Raw genomic sequence first — 18,601 nt, 5'->3', positions numbered from 1 at the left:
CATCCCATTCCCTTCCACACTGTATTAAACAAGGGATAGCCCCATGGCTGGGATGTCTGCAATACTAAAATTAAAAAAACCCTGGTAACTGAATGAGGACTAACACAGGAACCACTTGCCTTGGGTTGCACTAGACATGTGTCCAGACTGGGGGGGGGGGGGCAGCCTAGATATTGCTGATTTGTGGTTTGCAGGTCTGGCCCTGAGTCTCTGGCATCCCTGCTCTTCCCTAATCCCAGGAGTCTATGAACACTCATCAATTTTCAGAACGTCTCAACTGTTCTGCTTCCTGGCTTTACTTGGGGGTGAAAGGGAGGCTGTGACATAGCAAGACCCATGGATGGTAGCACAGACTCTGATCATCAAGGCACTACAGCAACAGGCAGAGTTAAGACTGGACCCAGGTGCTAGGGCTCCAGACATCAAGCATCTCCTTCTGAAGCTGGTTTTTTTCTATTTTAGGACTGAGTACTAGCCTGAGGCCCACCCCTTCTGCTGCCCACCTACACCACCAGTTTCTTGGAGCCCTCCAACAGTTTCCCTCAAGAGACTAAGGTCTTTGCTTCTTTTCACCTGATGCTCTGGCATTATCAGGTTCTCCTAGAGCTCAATTGGGATGCCTCCAGGGAGAGCTCAGGCCTTGATCATTGACCACTTGGGGGACCTTCTACACCCTACAGACACTGGCCTTTTCATTTCCTATCACAAGTCTTCATTCTGGAGGGGACCAGTATCTAAGTCTCCCATGAGGCCTCTGAACAAAAACAGTGCCACAAGGGGCAAGATTTGTGCCACCTTTTTTAGGCTCCCACAGGTCTGAAGAAAGTTTTTCCGGGAATGATGCCTTCGAGATAACTCAGGACACACTTTCAGAGCATCCTTCCTTCAGGAGAAGTTATATGAGGCATAAACTTATTTTTTTTGGGGGGGGGGCACACCTGGTGGCGCTCAGGGATTACTCCTGGCTCTATGCTCAGAAAATCACTCCTGGCAGGCTTGGTGAACCATAGGGGATGCCGGAATTTGAACCACCGTCCTTCTGCATGCAAGGCAAACACCCTTCCTCCATGCTATCTTTCCGGTCCCTGGCATAAACTTTTTCAACCTGGATCTTTACCTTCTCTATCCAATGTGTGAAGTTAGGGGGAAATACTCTCCTTCCACCCACCAGCACTTCCTCAATGAAACCAATGTCCACAGTCACATTTCACCCCCCATCTGCCAGCTCAAGATGCCCTCCTAGAAGCTTCTCTTGCTTGCAGAGGGTAGCACAGGAAGCAGCTAGTCAGGGCAGAGCTTCTTCTAAATTTAGAAGCAGCCGATATTTTCAATTCATGCTCGATAACTGCGCAGAGTGTGGTTTCTAAATGACTGGTCCGGGTGCCCAGTTGCCCTGCTCGCTTGTTGCTATGTCACTAACCTTCAGTTTTAGATGTTGGGCCTGGCTGGGAAATCAGCTGTGTGGCTTTAGACAAGGAACTCGAGTCTCTATTGTCATCAAGAAGTAAAGTGTGCAGGTAGATGTAAGGGAGAAAGAGAAAGGAGTGGCCAAACAATGGGGTTTAGACAGGACAAGACCCCTTGGCCATCATTGCCAGCTCAAGAGGAAAACTCAGCTGCCCAAATTGGCATTTTTGACCTTCCTTATCTACCTCTACAAACCCACAATACCTGCATTCTTGAGTTTACCTGCTGGAGACTAGTAGCTATGAATAGAAATCATATTTAAGTGGAAATGTATTTATTTTGCAAGGAGAGCATAACTTTACTAAGACCTATTGGAGGATTAACTGTGTTTTGGAAGAAACAGCTTAATATCAGATGTTTATTTTCTTGCAATGTTAAATTCATTTGTAAATAATCATTTAAAAAGCTTAGCGAGTAACTAAGCTTGTGTGTGTGTGTGTGTGTGTGTGTGTGTGTGTGTGTGTGTGTGTGTGTGTGTATGGTACTGGGGATTGAACCTAAGGCTTTAGGGTTGCAAGGTCAAATTGTCAACCCTGAACAATTTCTTTTTCTCCAGTTGAAATGATATAACTCATAGTCAACATATTTCTTCTTAGAAAAATCAGGGTAATTTTATTTTTCAAAGCTATCGGTAGGACTTTGGAAAACAAAAAGATTCCAGTTTGAGCTTCCTACTTTATTTTTTTTAATTGCTTTATCACTGGTTTAAAAATGGCACAGAATTTACAGAACATAGTTTCAGGCCTCTCAAAGGAAGACTTATAGAACACCGCCACTTGGATTTCCAAGTTCTGGAATTGCCACAATATTACGATGGCCTCTCTGTTGAATCTTTGTCAGTAGATACAGTAAGTTTTCTACCTATAAAGCAGTAATATTACTGCATATTGATAGTATTAGTTACCAAATAGAGTAAAACAAAGAGAGGATATGAGTTATGCTTACATGAAACATTTATTACATGTCCTAAGACTTTGAGTTTTAGAAAAAGGAAATAGCTCTTCTACCCATTTCTCCCACTTATCTTCCTCTTTCTTAAATGTTTAAGCCCACAAATCAGTTGAAAGATGCAACGATTTACTTCAATTATATTCACCGAGCTTAAAACATTGGCCATATTGCTTCCTCTCACTCTCTCTGTCAATATCCCCAAGGTTTTTTAAGTGTACCTTTTGGTCTCCAAAAACACACCAAGAACCTGCTAAAATGAGCACATCACCATCCATATCATCATTGCCTATAAATTCATACTGATGCCATATAATCAATCTCATTAGAGTCTATCTTAGACTATTCCTTACCTCCCTGCCTACATGCTCATTCATTCTAGTCCTTTTCTTTTATATAGGATCCATGTCAAATGCCACATATGAATTCAGCTGCCTCCAGTCTTTTTTAGGAGGTGGAGAGATTACACTTTTTTCACTATTTTGTTCTGTATATAGTAAAGCCAAAAGGCAGTGCTTCTCTCCCAGAAAGGCTGCCGGATGCTCTGACCTGGAGAGAGTCTCTGATGCTCACTATTTTAAGCCTCTGCAGAAGCAAAAGCTCTTTGAGAAGAGACTGCTCCAAGGTGTAGTCAGTCTGGGTCTAAGGAAGCAGGCAGCATTGGGAAATTAAGAAAGGAGAAGCTTCTACTTTGAGCTACAGTCTCCTTGTACCAACTAGACACAGAGCAGAATGTGTAAGAGTGACTGCTCAGCCTTCTCTGTGTTTCATTAGAACCCAAAGAAATTCCAGCCTCTAAATCCTCTAGTGAGGCCTGGACATTTGGAATCAAACAGTCCGTATTCCCCAGGGCTCTGTGAAATAATAATCAACCAACCAAAAAAAAACTCCAAGTAAATGCTACTCTCCTCCCTGTCCTTACAGAGGCAAGCCTGTCCAAAGTTGTTACTGAAAACAGGAACCTGTGCCTCTTCGAGTCCGCTGTCTTCCTTGTTACTCAGAGGAAGTGTGCGGCGGGTTTGGCAACTGCTAGTCTTGATAGCATGGACTTCTCTGCACCCCGGGGAGCAAGCTCACTCTGCCGGAGCAGCTGACGGAGAAGTGGTGACAGTGTTCCTGACAGCCCCCCTCATCTACTCCTAGAGGACACCAGGCTCGGCTTCTGAAGGTACCTTTGGGTTTATGGTTGGGGCAGGATAGGAGAGACCAGGCTCCTTCAGACACAGCAGGCAGAGAGTTTCCTTGCTGGGAACAAATGTGATCCCAGAGGGCAGAAAAATATCTCAGGGGGACCCAGCTACTTCTTGGGAGTTTTGTGTCTCATCTTCAACTACTCTGCCACTGGATGTGAGTCCATGTTACAAAGACTGTGAGACAGACACGTATGTCACAGATTTTCCTGCTAATGATCTAGCATATTACCTAGCTTTCCCATTAAGGACAGAACTGCTTGGCTTCAGACTTTCAAGCTAATATCCTGGGGGCAAGTTATTAAAAATAAAAAAGGTCTATACATTTTCCCAGGCAAAGAGGGGATAATGGTCCCCAGGCACCCAGTTACTGGACAGGTAAATGAGCTAGCTGCAAAGGTCGCAGAGCCTATTTTTACTGATCACAGGGCTCTCTAAATGCTCAGAGAATGATTTCTAATGGTTCATGGAGATATCTAGGGGCAGGGTATACCCTATGCCTAGGAAAGTTTATAAGCAATAATTATCTAAGTGGTTTGGTTGTGTATGGGGCAAAGGGTTGGTAAGCATGTGGTGTTTATAGAGTCTGAAAACAAAATATTAGAAGATTTGGGAAAACTACAATTCTTCAAGGAAGGCAAACACACTTCTTTTTTTGGTTGCCATATCTCCAGAGTCTTATGCCAGTTAAAGGACTAAGATTTTGCTTTCAAATATGATGTATTGGGGTCATGCATTCAGAGGTGAAAGATTGATATCTGCCCTGCTGAGAACCAAGTCAAAGCATTGCATAAAACATTAGTTTTCAACAATCCTCACCATAATACTAAGATTATAATGATTAGTTTCTTTTGACAAATGAAGATAAAAGATGCAGAGAGATTAATCAATTTGTCTAAGTTACACAGCTGAGATCCAAGGGTGGGAGTATGTGAAGAGGGGGTGAAATCTCTGAAATAGAAAGTGTGAACACCCCAAAAATGTTTTTAAAGCAGTGCTAATTCTTTTAGGAGACAAACACTGGAGATCCCGAAAATTGCCATTCTGTGGTTTGCTATGAGATGTGAAGCCATAAGTTTAATAAATTGGGCTTTGTTTCTCTTAAAATGAGGACAACAAGCCCAAATGAGAGTTCTAGAAAAATCTCTTAAAATTAGTAGCTATTAAAAATGTTACCTCAGGGATACAGAGATAGTACAGTGAGTAGAGGGCATTTGTCTACCAGGTTTGATACCTGGCACCATCTATGTATCTTCAGCAATGTCAAGAGTAGTTATACTTGAGTTAGATCCAGGAGTTAGGAAGCCCTGAATATAGCTGGGTGTGGCCCCCACATACAAAAATTAAAAAAATTGAAGTGTTATCTGAGAATAATTATTTTCTAAATTAATATTAAAGTCATTAGGTATAGAAAGTTGAAACATGTCTATATACTTCATCTTAAATATATTGAGGTATTAAGATAGCTTCACAAAAAGACCCTGTTTTGAACCTATACCTAATCCACAGCAAGCTGTACAAGTGGGGACCAGTTACACTAATATTCCGTGGGGTAAAGGAGGGAGATATGAGATGCATGCTGGGAACAGGGTGGAGGGAGGACAACCCTGGTGGTGGGAATGGCCCTGATTCATTGTCATTATGTACATTAATATTACTGTGAAATATTTGTAATTCACTTAGGCCACAATAAAAATTAAAAAAAAAGACCCTGTTTCATTAAACCCTGGATCAACCTTATGGCATAATAATCTATAAACTTGTCAATATAGACTACTAATATTACTTCTAACCCAGACAATTAAAATTTTATAACTTTACAAGTTTAAAAATAATGACAATAGACAATATTAAATATAGTACTCAAACTATGCAGTTAATGAACTAGATAGTCCTCAATTTTTATAAATCCATATTTTTCCTTATTATGACAAATTAAACACACATGGTTAGGTATTCACTGAAGAAAACCAAAATCATTTTCCTAACACACACAACTGCTGAGTTTCAGAAGATGGTGAAGTATTTCTAAGAGGAAAAGTCTTACATAAAGTCTCAGAAGTGATTTTTTATGATGAATTCCAATCGTCTTTCTCCATTAATAGATGTTGATGGTTTTTCATTTAATTTGACTTTCAGTAAAAATGCATTTACTGAAAGTAAATTTAAAGAAACTAGTCTATACAGAAACTGAAACAAAATTCTCCTTAAGGATTTCCAGAATGTCATTTCAAACTATTTGCTCCCGTTAGCAAACTGAGCTCCTGATTGCATTTATTCATGCATTTTTCCATGTCCGCCATTCATTATCCACTCAGCCATTTATCCATTTTTTTTTTGTGGTTTTTGGGTCACACCCGGCAGTGCTCAGGGGTTTTTCCTGGCTCCAGGCTCAGAAATTGCTCCTGGCATGCACGGGGGACCATATGGGATGCCGGGATTCGAACCTATGACCTTCTGCATGAAAGGTAAATGCCTTACCTCCATGCTATCTCTCCGGCCCATTTATCCATTTTTTCATTCAGCCACCAGTCTATCCATCAGTCCATCCATCTATCCATACATGCATGTATGTCTGCATGCATCCACCATCTATCCATCCACCCACACATACACACATTCATACATATATATATCCATCCATCTATCTTATCCTTTCATCTATCTATCCATCTGTCCTATCATCTATATATTTATCTCTCTTTTGACGAATATGTATTGAGACCGTACCATGTGAATGACTTCCCCCCTTTCTAACTAACCTAAAAGTTCCAAAGGAAATAAGTATCTTGGGTTCCAACCACTTCCTCTCACTTGAGAATCACCAAAGGAGGTTTATTTCATTAGAGCAACCATGAGACCCCAAGGATCTAGAAGCTCCTCTAGTTACAGCTTTGCAAAGTCATACTTCCCTTCGAAGCATCCAACAGGCAAGCTAGGACCATGTGAAATGATGCTAGATGTTGAAGCGGGTGGTGGATAGACTAAGAACTAATTCAAAAGAAAGTGAGGTGACTGGAGAGGGTAACACACTTGCATTACTTGCAATCTATCCAAATTTCATCTCCAGCCCCCCTATGGTTCCTTGAGTCTTTCCGGGAGTAACGCCTGGTGAAAGATCAGGAGTAAGCCCTGAGCATTGTGGGGTGTGACTCTGGCTCTTAAGACAAAAAGACAAGGAATCAAAGGAAAGATGTGTAGATTGTCCTGGGTGTCTGAAGAGGAAAATGAACAACTGGAGAGGACTGTGCTGAGACTACATGGTTAGCATTACCTGCCTACACTATCTCAGTCACTTTTATAGACACAACCTTCAACCAAACTGCTCTGTGTGGTCTTCAGTCACTTGATGGAATTAAGTAGCATTTAGCATGTTTCAGACACCTTCAGGCAATGTGCAGTCCATTGGGAGTGTGCAGTTCACACTTAAAATAAAACCATGATGAGTTTTGACATGTGCTGGGAAGAGGAGAAATAAAGCTCATAATAGATGAGAGGGATTGAGTTTAGTGGTTGAGCTGGCTTGAAATAAGATCTCATACTGACTTGGGGATATAGATATTTCTTCCCCATTTACATGACATGCCCTATTCTCCACTTACATCTTCTAAATCACGTGAACTAATAGCTTGAAATTATATTCTCTGAAGACAGATTCCAAGCACTTGGATTGTAAGTCCCTATATCACATCTAGGCTCTCTCAATAAACTTATTCAACTTGTTAGTACATGATGTTGCAACATACCAAGTGTAGTACTGTGATCTTATCACAAAAAATAATAAGAGAAGCTTTATTCAATATTCCATTTATTTTCTTAAGGTTAAGAATATGGTGTGTAACCGAGGGGAGAGTAAATGATCATGCAAGGAGTCTACAGTTAATCCCATGACAGTACACTTCCGGGGTGGGGTGGGAGGGAGAAACCCTGTATCTCCTAGGCCAAGGAAATTCCCTCTATAATATCCCCAATAGTTACAGTGCCTATGCAGGGGGGAAAGGGAAGAAAAAGCACAAAACTATCATTTTTCTACATATTTATTTATCGATTGATCGATTTTTTTGACGGCTTTATATTAGTGTAGAGATTGAAGTTGATGTCTCCAATATTATTTTATTTTATCTTATCTTTCTCTTTCTTTTTGCACTCCGGCATGAGTTGATTTCAGAACCGAGACTGTTGTATGGTGCTTGTCTTTATTGCTGTGGTGCTCACTGGATGTTTAATTTGATATTTCTTTCTGTATTGTGGTGGTGTTTCAATTGCCTTTTTCACATCCTCTCTCAAACTGAGGTTGAAATCCTCTGGAAGGACGTCGCCTATTTTCAAGCATGTTTGACTTCTTTTTTTTTCCTCTTATTTTGTACCCCAATTTATTCCTTTTCTTTCCTTCAAACAAAGCCACATAAGTCAATTTATCTAGCTCCACTTCTTAAATAGAGGGGGAGACAGAGGAGGGTACCAGGACCAAACAGATATATGATCACTAATAGTGAGCAGGACAAAGAGGGGACCACCTACTCTAGCAGTCCGGGGGGTGATGGTGGGGTATATGGGTTGCAGAAGGGAAACTGGGATGAGGGGGAGGACAAATTTGGTGATGGGTATTCCCCTGATTCAATGTTGATATGTACCTAAAATACTACTGTGAAAGATATGTAAGCCATTATGATCAAAATAAAAATTAAAAAAAGAAAAAGAATATGGTGTGGAGAGTCATGCTCTGCAGTCAGAAACATTTATTGAAATCCAGCCTTTGATTCTTAACTACAGGGCAACCTGAAATATGTTATATGTCTCAGTTATGTTATATATATATATATGCTTGGCCTCATTTCTCCTATTATACAAAAGACAAAATAATAGTCATGCATTCAACCTAGATTCTTTGTGGGGTACAAAACATCGAGGACGCAGAATTCCTTAAGGTATACAGTGTTTCCTGGGGCCGAAGAGAGCACAACAGTAGGGCTTTTGCTTTGCATGCAGCCGAGCCAGGAAGTTTGAATCCCAGCATCCCATATGATCCCCCATACCTGCCAGGAACAATTTCTGAGTGCAGAGCCAGGAGTGACCCCTGAGTGCTCCAGGGTGTGACACCCCCTAAAAGATACAGTTTTCCTAGCAGTAGGGTGCTTGCCTTCTACCCGGCTGGCCCAGAACTGACTGAGGTTCGATCCCTGGCTTCCCATATGATTCCCCAAGTCAGAAGCAATTTCTGAACACATAGCCAGGTGTAACCCCTGAGCATCATAGGGTGTGACCCCAAAACCAAGGAAAAAAAGATATAGTATCTCCTGTTTGTTTGCTATTTCTGCCAGTTAAACAAAAAGCTGGGACCACACTATGCATAACACATAGTGTATTTCATAAACAGGATAAAAAGATAAAAGGTCTGCCCCTTTTATTGAAACTGAAAACTAAACTAACAACCAAAACAAGAAAGTGTATTGTCAAAAGTCTCAGAGAAGCTTGTGGATTCTCAAAATATAATGTGTATAATCTGAAAATGAGGGGGGGAGATCAAGTTTACCCTGAGACACCGCTTCCACATTTGAAAGTGCTTTTGGACGTAAGTGGAATACTTTAACACCTAATTTAGTTCCATCATGTAGAAGATATTCATTTGGATTAATGTCTCCTCTCTTGTGAGAATGAATGAAGGGGGCTGTGGACAGTCTGCAATTGTTCCAAATACTAATGATTAAGACAAAGAGATTGATCTGAGTACTCTCTCAGGGCCTAGAATGCAGAATATTGATGGGGACAGAGATTTTTATCTTCTTCCTAATGGCACGCTCAATGGTGTCACATTAAAACATGAAATTTACCTTGCTAAGGTAACAGACCCCTCTATGGCCCATGTCCATTTGCTAGATTACATAGCCTAACTATTACAACTATGCCAACATGGTTGTGTGAGCATACTTTGTGTTGTTAGCACACACCCAAATATGATGGTTGCATTTCTGAGAAGCTATTTCTATCACTAAATGAAGCATGTCCTATATTTGCATATGTATATGTATTGCATATATTTGTATGGAAGAAATGGGCAGCCACTATAAATTAGAGCTACCCTCATCACAGTTGTTAACTATTGACATATACACCACTAATCTCTTCCCTACCAGCACATTTCATCTTCCAATTTTTATCAATTCTTTATGGAACATTTACTGTGCCCCAGCTGTGAGCAAAAATGGGTCCCCCACCTCAATCTCATCAGACAGTCACACACATTATTAAAATCACAACCCACTATCTGGGACATACAGAAATTTCTACACAGGAAGAAATAAGTAAATAGATCAGTAACTCTCTCTCATGCAATGTGTGAAAATATCTTGAGTGGGTTCTTTGCACAAACCGATGCCAAAGTCCCAGTAGACAAAACCTCTGAGACGCGATGAGATCTATATCTGTTTTATAAATGATACATTCTGTGGAGTGAACCCTCAGATCGGAGGCTTAACAAATAAATATGCTGTTTTAGATAATATATTTATTTCTATCTCAATTAATCTGTGAGCCAGACCTGTGGTTCCTGTATGTGAATAAAAACAGAATGAAGTAATTCTAGAAAACTTAAGCTAAGACAGAAATGACCAGTTTTATAATCTCTGAGCCCAAGTATTCAAATTATTTTTAAAATCATTACAAAAGTCTCACCTTTCTCCTCTTAGGAACTCTGTATTTCCCAAGAATGGGAGGAGGAATTAATTTTTACTGCCTAGTCTTTATCATTGCTGATTGTGTGATCTAGTAACAAAACAATGATTTTGATGACTCTCTCTCCTTTGTTAATGTGTATAAAATCATGAGGACATCTAGGATCGAACCTGGAGCATAAACATCTTTGGTAGTATGTCTTTTGGTAAAAAATACATTCAGAGTCCAAGAGATTCACAGACCAGTGGCCCCGATCTCACAAACTCTGTGATTTGGGGTTCTCTGTATGAAATGCTGATGTAAAAAGTGTGGAGTTTTTCATATTTATTTTAATGGAGAATAAAAACCATGTAAGGGATGGCATTATTAGTAAGGTGACATTACTCCAGTTATTATATTTATTGCAGGAGAGATACCCACAAAGACCTGGTAAGCAAAGTACTCAACAAACAAACACCTATTCTCTCTAGAGCTATCTCTTGAAAACCCAAGCAACACACACAGGTAAATATTTTGTTATTTGCTTTTGTTAATAAAAAAGAAAAATAAACAAAAAAAAACAGAGTCAGAGGGGTGGGTCACACATATGTTTTACATGCAGAAGACATGGGTACAATCATTAGCATCACATGGTCCCCTGAACACCACTGAGGATGAGTCCTAAGCAAAGACTTGTAATAGCTTTTGAGCACTACCAGATATGACCTCGAACAGACACAAACAAAAACAAAGAAACTATTGAAGAAGTTTCAGATCCTACAATGAAATATCAAGAAAATGCTCATATGTTGACTTAGGGGAGGCATCCATCCTAGTCTGGTAAGAATTAATATGAACTCCTTCTAACCTGAAAGCACTAGAAATTAATTACCTTTCTGGGTCCAAATATAAAAGGGGTAAAAACATAATCACAGATATGCTGGTTAGGTCTCATTACCCCACTAGCAAAGTAACAACAGTTCTTTTACGTGACAAAGTGCTGAGCAGAGAATTGGGCATTTGTGCTAGCTTATGGAGTGACCTTTTGAGACGTTGCTTACTCTAAGAATTTGCTTTGTAGCGTAAGGATAGTGGTTTTTATAAATTGGCTCTTTGTTTTAAGTTAGGATGGGGGACTCTGTCAGAAATAAGGGACCCGAAGACTGAACTGCCAACCCTTTTAGCAAACTTGTTTTCATCTATTTGACACACTTAACTTCCAGGAAAACTGTTTTGGAGGGTTTTTTATTTTTATCTATTTCCCAAGTAAAATACAACAAATAAAATTTACAATTTCTGTTCATCCTCCCCACGCACCTCCTTCTCTCTCTCAAATAACTCACCCTCAGTTCTTGATCAACCTCTACTGGCTTATTTTTATTGTGTTCGTTTGATCATCAGTCTTGTATACTTATATTATACATGAGGTGAAATTACTCATTATTTTACTCTTTCATTCGTATTTCCTTCTACACAATCCCTTTGTGTTTGTTCATTTGTGCCACATGGAGAAATATTCTTACATCGACTTTTAGCCTACAAATTTGAGACATTCTAAAGATCCCAGGAGATCTTTAGAGTTTTGGACTTTGAAGCCTGTTTCTCCCTAGGTCTAGCCTTGACCCGATTCTCCTGCAACCTTCTGCAGGGCAGGGAGACAGAAGTGGGGTCAGGCAGGTGAGATAGGCCTGAAACTGCACCTGCCCTTAGAGGAGAGCAGTGAACAAAATGGGTCAGCAGGCAACTGGTTCACAGCCAGGAGATGCACCTGTAGAGCAAAGTCAGGATGTGGTGGAGTGCCCGGAAATCCTGTGAGATCCTGGGCAGGGAAACCAATTGATGTTGAGTCCCTGTCCCAGCTCTTCCTGTCTCTGAGTTCAGACCCCAGGTGCACTAGAAGTCCAGCCAATCAGGCACATGTGACGTCAGTCACAGCAGGCTTCGTTAAAATAAAGGAATCAAGAGTAATTTTTCTGGTCCCTCTTTTCCTCCATTATATTTGAAGACTCCAAAATAAAGAAGGGAAAGTCAGTGAACCAGCCATTTAATTTCCCCGTGGGTTTCAGTTGTGCAATTTTAAATGAATTCTGGACAATATATCTCAGTTTTAGGTAAGGAATTTTCATTGGATTCTCAGAATAACAGTGCAGGGATCTATATTTGTGGATTTTATTTGTATCTATAAGAATGGCGACTCAGGGATCAGAGAGATAGCACAGTAGGCAAGGCACTTACTTACCTTGCACAGAGCCAGACAGAGTTCAATCCTCAGCACTACATGTGGTCCCAGAGCCTGCCCAGAAGTAATCCCTGAGCATGGGAACAGGATTATTCCCTGGACACTGTTGATGCAACCCAAAACCAAAAAAGTAAAAAAATAAAAATGGAGGGGCCGGCGAGGTGGCGCTAGATGTAAGGTGTCTGCCTTGCAAGCGCTAACCAAGGAAGGACCGAGGTTCAATCCCCGGGCGTCCATATGGTCCCCCCAAGCCAGGGGCAATTTCTGAGTGCTTAGCCAGGACTAATCCCTGAGCATCAAATGGGTGTGGCCCGAAAAACCAAAAAATAAATAAATAATTAACTATATAAAAATAAAAATGGAGACTCAAAAGAAATGAAGTAACTTGCCAAAGGAGATACACTATCAGGAAATCAGAAAACAGAATCTGAATTCAGGCTTGTTGGCTTTAAAATCTTCCATTGGGGGCTGAAGAGATAATGCAACTGGTTAAACACTTTTCTTGCATGTGGCTGACCCAGGTTCTTTTCATGTCTGGCATTCCATATGGTTCCTAGATGATCACTAAGCTTAAACCCAGGAGAAAGCTCTAAGCACATCGCCAACAAAAACAGCAATGCTTTTGGAATATTTTATTGTTCTCTTTTTTTCTTTCTGAGAATGACAGCACTTTCTTCATGGAGGAAATGTGTCCCCATTATAAAGATATAAAGATAAAACAAAAGTTCATCTATAAAATGGTTAGCCAGAGACAGTCTGGGAAGCATTCTGGAGGAGTTCCTTTAGTATTTTTAACCTAAACATACGTGATTTCTTTTTATAAAGTTGGGTTAGTATACACATAGATGGTTTCTCTTTCTCTTCCTATTTTTATCTGTGTGCACCACAGCATGTCCAATACTTTAGACAGTACTATGAAAAGCTGGGAAACATCCCTTCCCATCCCCTCCCATATACTTCGATGGCACCAGGTCACTCCAAACTGGCTGTGACAGCTGATAGCTGAGAAGACCTTCACTCCTACTATTCATGCATTCTACTACTTTGGATTGTCTTCCCAACATTGGCGCTGACATTCAAGACATATCTCCAAACATCCGTGTCCCTTGCATTGAAACACTCTATAATTTATGGTCTCTAAACTTGTATTAGTAGCCTTATAACATAATTTTTCTATTGCTGTCTTAAACTGGGCTGCACTTCATCGTAGCCAAAAACTGTGGGTTTTGGAGCTCATCCAAGCTAATTTGAGACTCAGCCTCCAGGTTTATCTCTTTTTCTTCCTTGACATATAATCTTGTGCGTGTGTATGCCTATGCATGTGTGTATTTATGTATGTACTTCCTATATGAAAGTTTCTATCTCAACACAGAGTCATACACCCAACCACACCCCATGTTAATTTTTCTCACTTCAGAAATGGGTCTATTATTGAAAGAAGCTAGGTTTTATGACTAGTAAAAATGAGTCCAATGCCTAGCATAGGGCAAGTTAGAGTTTATCTTTTATGTGACATGCTATTTTTGCTGATCACTGCTCCTGTTGGAAGTAATAAATGTCGGATGGTAAGATTCCCATAGTTGGCAGGTCGTGGGAACAGGTTAGAGATGCTGAACCAATGAGAGAGATTTCTAAGGTCAGAGGGAAGTTCACCTGCCTACAGAGGTTTTCCTGTGAATTCTCAGTGTCCATGGTTTCCTACTGTTTCTGATTTTGCTGGACCACAATGTTGCCTTCTCCTCCTGGCATCCTCAAGCTTTCTTTCCCTCTGCATTCAACAAAGGGCTTAAGCAACTTTTTCTCCAATAAGAGTACCTTAGATTTCAGAGAAAAAGGTAATACTACTTCTTGGGTGCTATCAACAGTCTGAGAAGAAGCCAGACTTAGGTCTCAGGGTGTAAAATAAAAGGGTTTATGATCAGAAGCCTAGTGGCAGAAGCCTAGCAGCCAGGAGGAAGTTCCTAAATTGCTGACAGTCATTCTCTGCAGGAAGATGACACTCTATGGACAGAATTGATCGGAGTGAACATTTTTATTCATAGAAGGATGGCCCTGGGAAAGGATGATGAATTTCTGAGATCAGGAGAGGTAGTTGCGTGCATCCCACATTCCTACCCTGTGAGTCTGTAACTGTGCGGACAGATATGCTAATCTGCTCCCAATACCATGGAGAAGATAAAGGCAAGAGCAACTACTAACAGCATGCTACTGGACCAGGGAGGTAGCAAGGACAAGGGAATTTGATCTGGAGAATAGAAAAGATAAGGTTGGAATCCTAAGGAGATTTCAGAGAAAAGGGGTGAGGATCTTTTTCTCTTACTAATCTTTAAAAAAAGGTACAGTGCCTACATGGCTGCATTAAAAAGGCTCCATAGCTCTGTCTTTGGAGATCACCTGTTACACGAAACTAATTTTCCAGAAGGGAGAAGAGAGGCTAATGTCAAACTTAGACAACAGCCCTAGCTATTAGGCCAGAGGAGCAAAAATTCAAAGAAGTGTCCTGGTCCTTTGGACATCACAGAGGTCAGAGGAAAGTACCCCATTGTGCGTTTCACTCTTCTGTTCATTACTCCATTTTTCCTTCAAGCTTTTTTGATTGTTCCTAGAAGCAATTATGTGTTTCCTACCTTTTTCCTTCAAGCTTTTTTGATTGTTCCTAGAAGCAATTATGTGTTTCCTACCTTCTCTCCCACCTGCAGCTACAGCAAAAAAAACTGTCATAGACTAAATCAGATTGTTCTGAGATTTCATCAGGGCAGCTCAGTTCTTATTCTCTGGGGGCATTTTCACTCTTGTCAAGTAAAACTGCTTTCAGAAAAGTTAACTCCTTCTTTGAGTTGTAAGATGTCAGTGAGAAGCTCACTCTTGGCAATGGTGACTTACAGTTTGTTTTTTTTTAATTTGGATAGTGATGTTAAAGTGTGCTTGCCAGCCTGTGCCAGCCCCTAATTTCAGGGTGAGGCACCCCAGCCAGCAGGCAGAAGAGCCAAGAAGCAGAGATGGCTTGTGCAGAGAACCTGCTGACAAATGCTGGAGCAGAGTGACACAGTTAATGGGGTATTTATCGTTCACTCTAAGACCACAAAGAGTTTCTGAACCAGCAACTCAGTAAGGATAGAAAGAAAGGGGATGGAGGTTGGAGAGATAGCAGGAGGTAAGGTATTTGCCTTTCATGCAGAGGGACGGTGGTTCAAATCCCGGCATCCCATATGGTCCCCCGTGCCTGACAGGAACGATTTCTGAGTGTGGAGTCGGGAGTGACCCCTGAGCACTGCCGGGTGTGACCCCCCCCCCCAAGAAAAAAAAAGAAAAGGGAAAATGGCTCTCCAGAGGCTGTTTCTGGGATGTGACTTGTGAGAAAAAGAGACTGAATAGGGAGGAAGGGGTCCTGGGACATTTGCAGGGCAGGGAGCTGACATCACACCTGGGCTTTCTGGTTTAGAGTTAAAGGACAGCCCCTGGAAATAGAAGAGAAGCTGAGGCATCAGGGGAGATTTCTTGCATGCAAAAGGAGCCAGGTTTAAACAGCAGCATTGTGAGTTCTTCCCTTCCCCAATGATATGTAGCCACAGAAGGCCTGAGCGATGGCATATGAGGCCTGGTGGCTCTTAGCACCATATAGTAGTGACACATTCTTGTGCTACACATTAAACTATCCAGTCCAGTTGGCAAATAGTCATGCCTAGAATCCCTAAGCATTGCTTGGAGCACTCCTTTAGCCCTAGAAAGCAATCCTTGTATTGGACTGTGTACTGTGTTGCAGTGACAGGCTGTAGGAAACTGACAGTATTTAGAATTTAGGTAGTGTTACATGACAATGAGCAGCTCTGTTGTGTGTGGCCAGAGAGGGGATGCTAGCATCCACATTCATATCTACATCTCAGAAATATCATCAGATAACTCTCAGATATCTCAGCCTATCCTGAGAGCCTGTTTTCTGGAGCCTGAAGAACCAGGTGGTGATAGCTAGGACTTAGCTGGTGGCTGGGTTACTGTTGGTTCCAGAGAAGTGCCAGGAACTTGGATGTTTGAATGGTCCCTTCATAGAGCACAGGATCTATGGCTTCTGGAGGGACTCCAGATCTGGCTGAGAAAAAAAGCAAGTAGCTTTTGTCCTTCATGGAAGGTAGAAGGTGGGGTGTGGAGGTTCCCACATCTGACATGGAGTCCTTTCTAGAAAAGCCTACTGGGAGGCCTAGGACTGCTGAAGACAGAGTTTCCAGTTGATTCACTCAACACCACAGCCTGTTTAGGTGCCCTTTAGGAGGGCATGTTTCCTGTATAGATACTAAAACCTTGGACAAATGAAACTCCTCTAGCGTCCTGGAGCCGGGGTTGATGCTGTTAAAGGTGCCCCCCTTGGGGCCGGAGCAATTGCATAGCAGTAGGGCATTTGCCTTGCATGCTGCCACCCCCACCCCCAGACAGGAGCGATTTCTAAGCTCATAGCCAGGAGTAACCCCTGAGTGTCACAGGGTGTGGCCCAAAAAGAAAAAAAAAAGGTGTCCTCCTTGACTGTTTTGTGGGTGCAGTGGAAAATAAGATTATAATAGAGGCAACTAAGTCTGGTATAGCATCACATGGGAGGGGGCTCAACCGTAGACTGTCCTTATCTTTAGTCACAAAGCTATAGAACCAGAAGAAGCCAGCCCCCCTCCTCCCGGCCTTCTGCAGGCTTTCATGTATTTGTAGTTTATGAGTTTATACCTTTTTTTTATTGAGTTTGTAGTTTATTGCAGACCTTAAAATGACCTTGAAATCAACTGATGCACAAGAATATTGCAGTCCATTAGCCTGACTTATAAAGAAGATTGTATATATAAATACATTGACTTTGGTGTTTGTGTGGGTGGGATTACTTTTGGTGGTACTAAAGGGACTATTCATTGCCTGGATGGAATCAGGGATCAATCTGAGGCTCCATATGCTTCAGCTTTAACCTATATGCTTTAACCTTTTAACTAGCTCCAACCTATATTAATTTTCAAAGTAAAAATATAGTATTTCAGAAAACATTGTTTTTCCAATTTCCTAATAAATTAGGCTTGATGCTCTCCATTCTGCCCAAATAAGGAAGTGGTCCACCCTCACCCAACCTCTATAAGACCTTGTTCCCAGTGCATAGGTTATTCTAGAACCTCAATATATAGTGCATGGAGGAGGAAATTCAGGCTGGTGTTGAGCAGTTGATCTGAGAATCCTTTCAAGCTCTGAAGAAGCTTGTTCCTAAACCACAGGCCTAGAATAGGGTGACGTGCATGGTTCCAGAAAAGCTGGGCACTAGTTGGGGGTCCCCAGAGCTATCCATTCTCCTTTGTTGTGGTGAAAAATTAGTGTCATCTGGGAGTGGCCATTTTCTGCTATGAACAGGACACTTCTATTTTATGATCTTCCTTGTCTCTTTCTAAAACTTCATGTGGATTCAAGCATCAGCCACAGATCATAATGAACGATCAGAAAATGCCAGAAATGCAATAACCACAAAGGATTTTATGCCAGGCATAATCTAAGTGTTCTATGGATCTTATCTGCTCATTTTTACAGCCTTGACCCGACATTGTGCTATTATTTTCTAAAGCAGGCAGGAAAAGTTCAGACATCTGCAAGGTCATCAAGTCTATTACTCAGGACCAGAATTTGAACCTGTTGATGTTTTCCCAGCATTCCACCTCAAAACTATTATAACCAAATGTGAGACGTTCCAAATCCTCACTTTCCCTTCACTGTCACCTCATGCAAGTCTTTTCTGTCAGGGACACTCAGTTTGCTTCTTCTTGAAGGGGAAAGATGCAAAGACAGTCACTAGAAGTAACATCTGAGAAGTGTGTGAGAAGTTCAGGGCTGTCCTACCACTTGAAGCAAAGCTCAGTTTCTCCTCTCACATTGTGTGTGCACATTGATAAATAAACAGCTGCAGAAAACTTGAAACCCAACCAGCCTTCTCTTCCCCACTGCCAGACAATCCCCAGAGCTCCTGAGCTTTACGTGCTCTCGACTTCTGGCACATGGGGGTTGAGGATCAGGGTTCACAGAGGCTGCTACCAACACCCCCTCCAAGACACTTCTCAACCCCTCACACAAACACATCAGGACAGGGTGTTCTCAG

The 18,601-nt window shown here is 41.4% G+C and overlaps 1 protein-coding gene across 1 annotated transcript in view; it reads right to left on the bottom strand.

Annotated features, from left to right (window-relative positions):
• The window catches only part of TG (thyroglobulin), a 286,547-nt gene that overhangs the window by 57,580 nt on the left and 210,366 nt on the right, over nucleotides 1–18,601 (bottom strand). The gene's annotated exons all lie outside the window — the stretch shown is intronic.

The sequence above is a fragment of the Suncus etruscus genome, chromosome 19, assembly GCF_024139225.1.
Source record: "Suncus etruscus isolate mSunEtr1 chromosome 19, mSunEtr1.pri.cur, whole genome shotgun sequence".
NCBI lineage: Eukaryota > Metazoa > Chordata > Mammalia > Eulipotyphla > Soricidae > Suncus > Suncus etruscus.
This window is presented reverse-complemented; position numbering and strand designations above follow the sequence as displayed.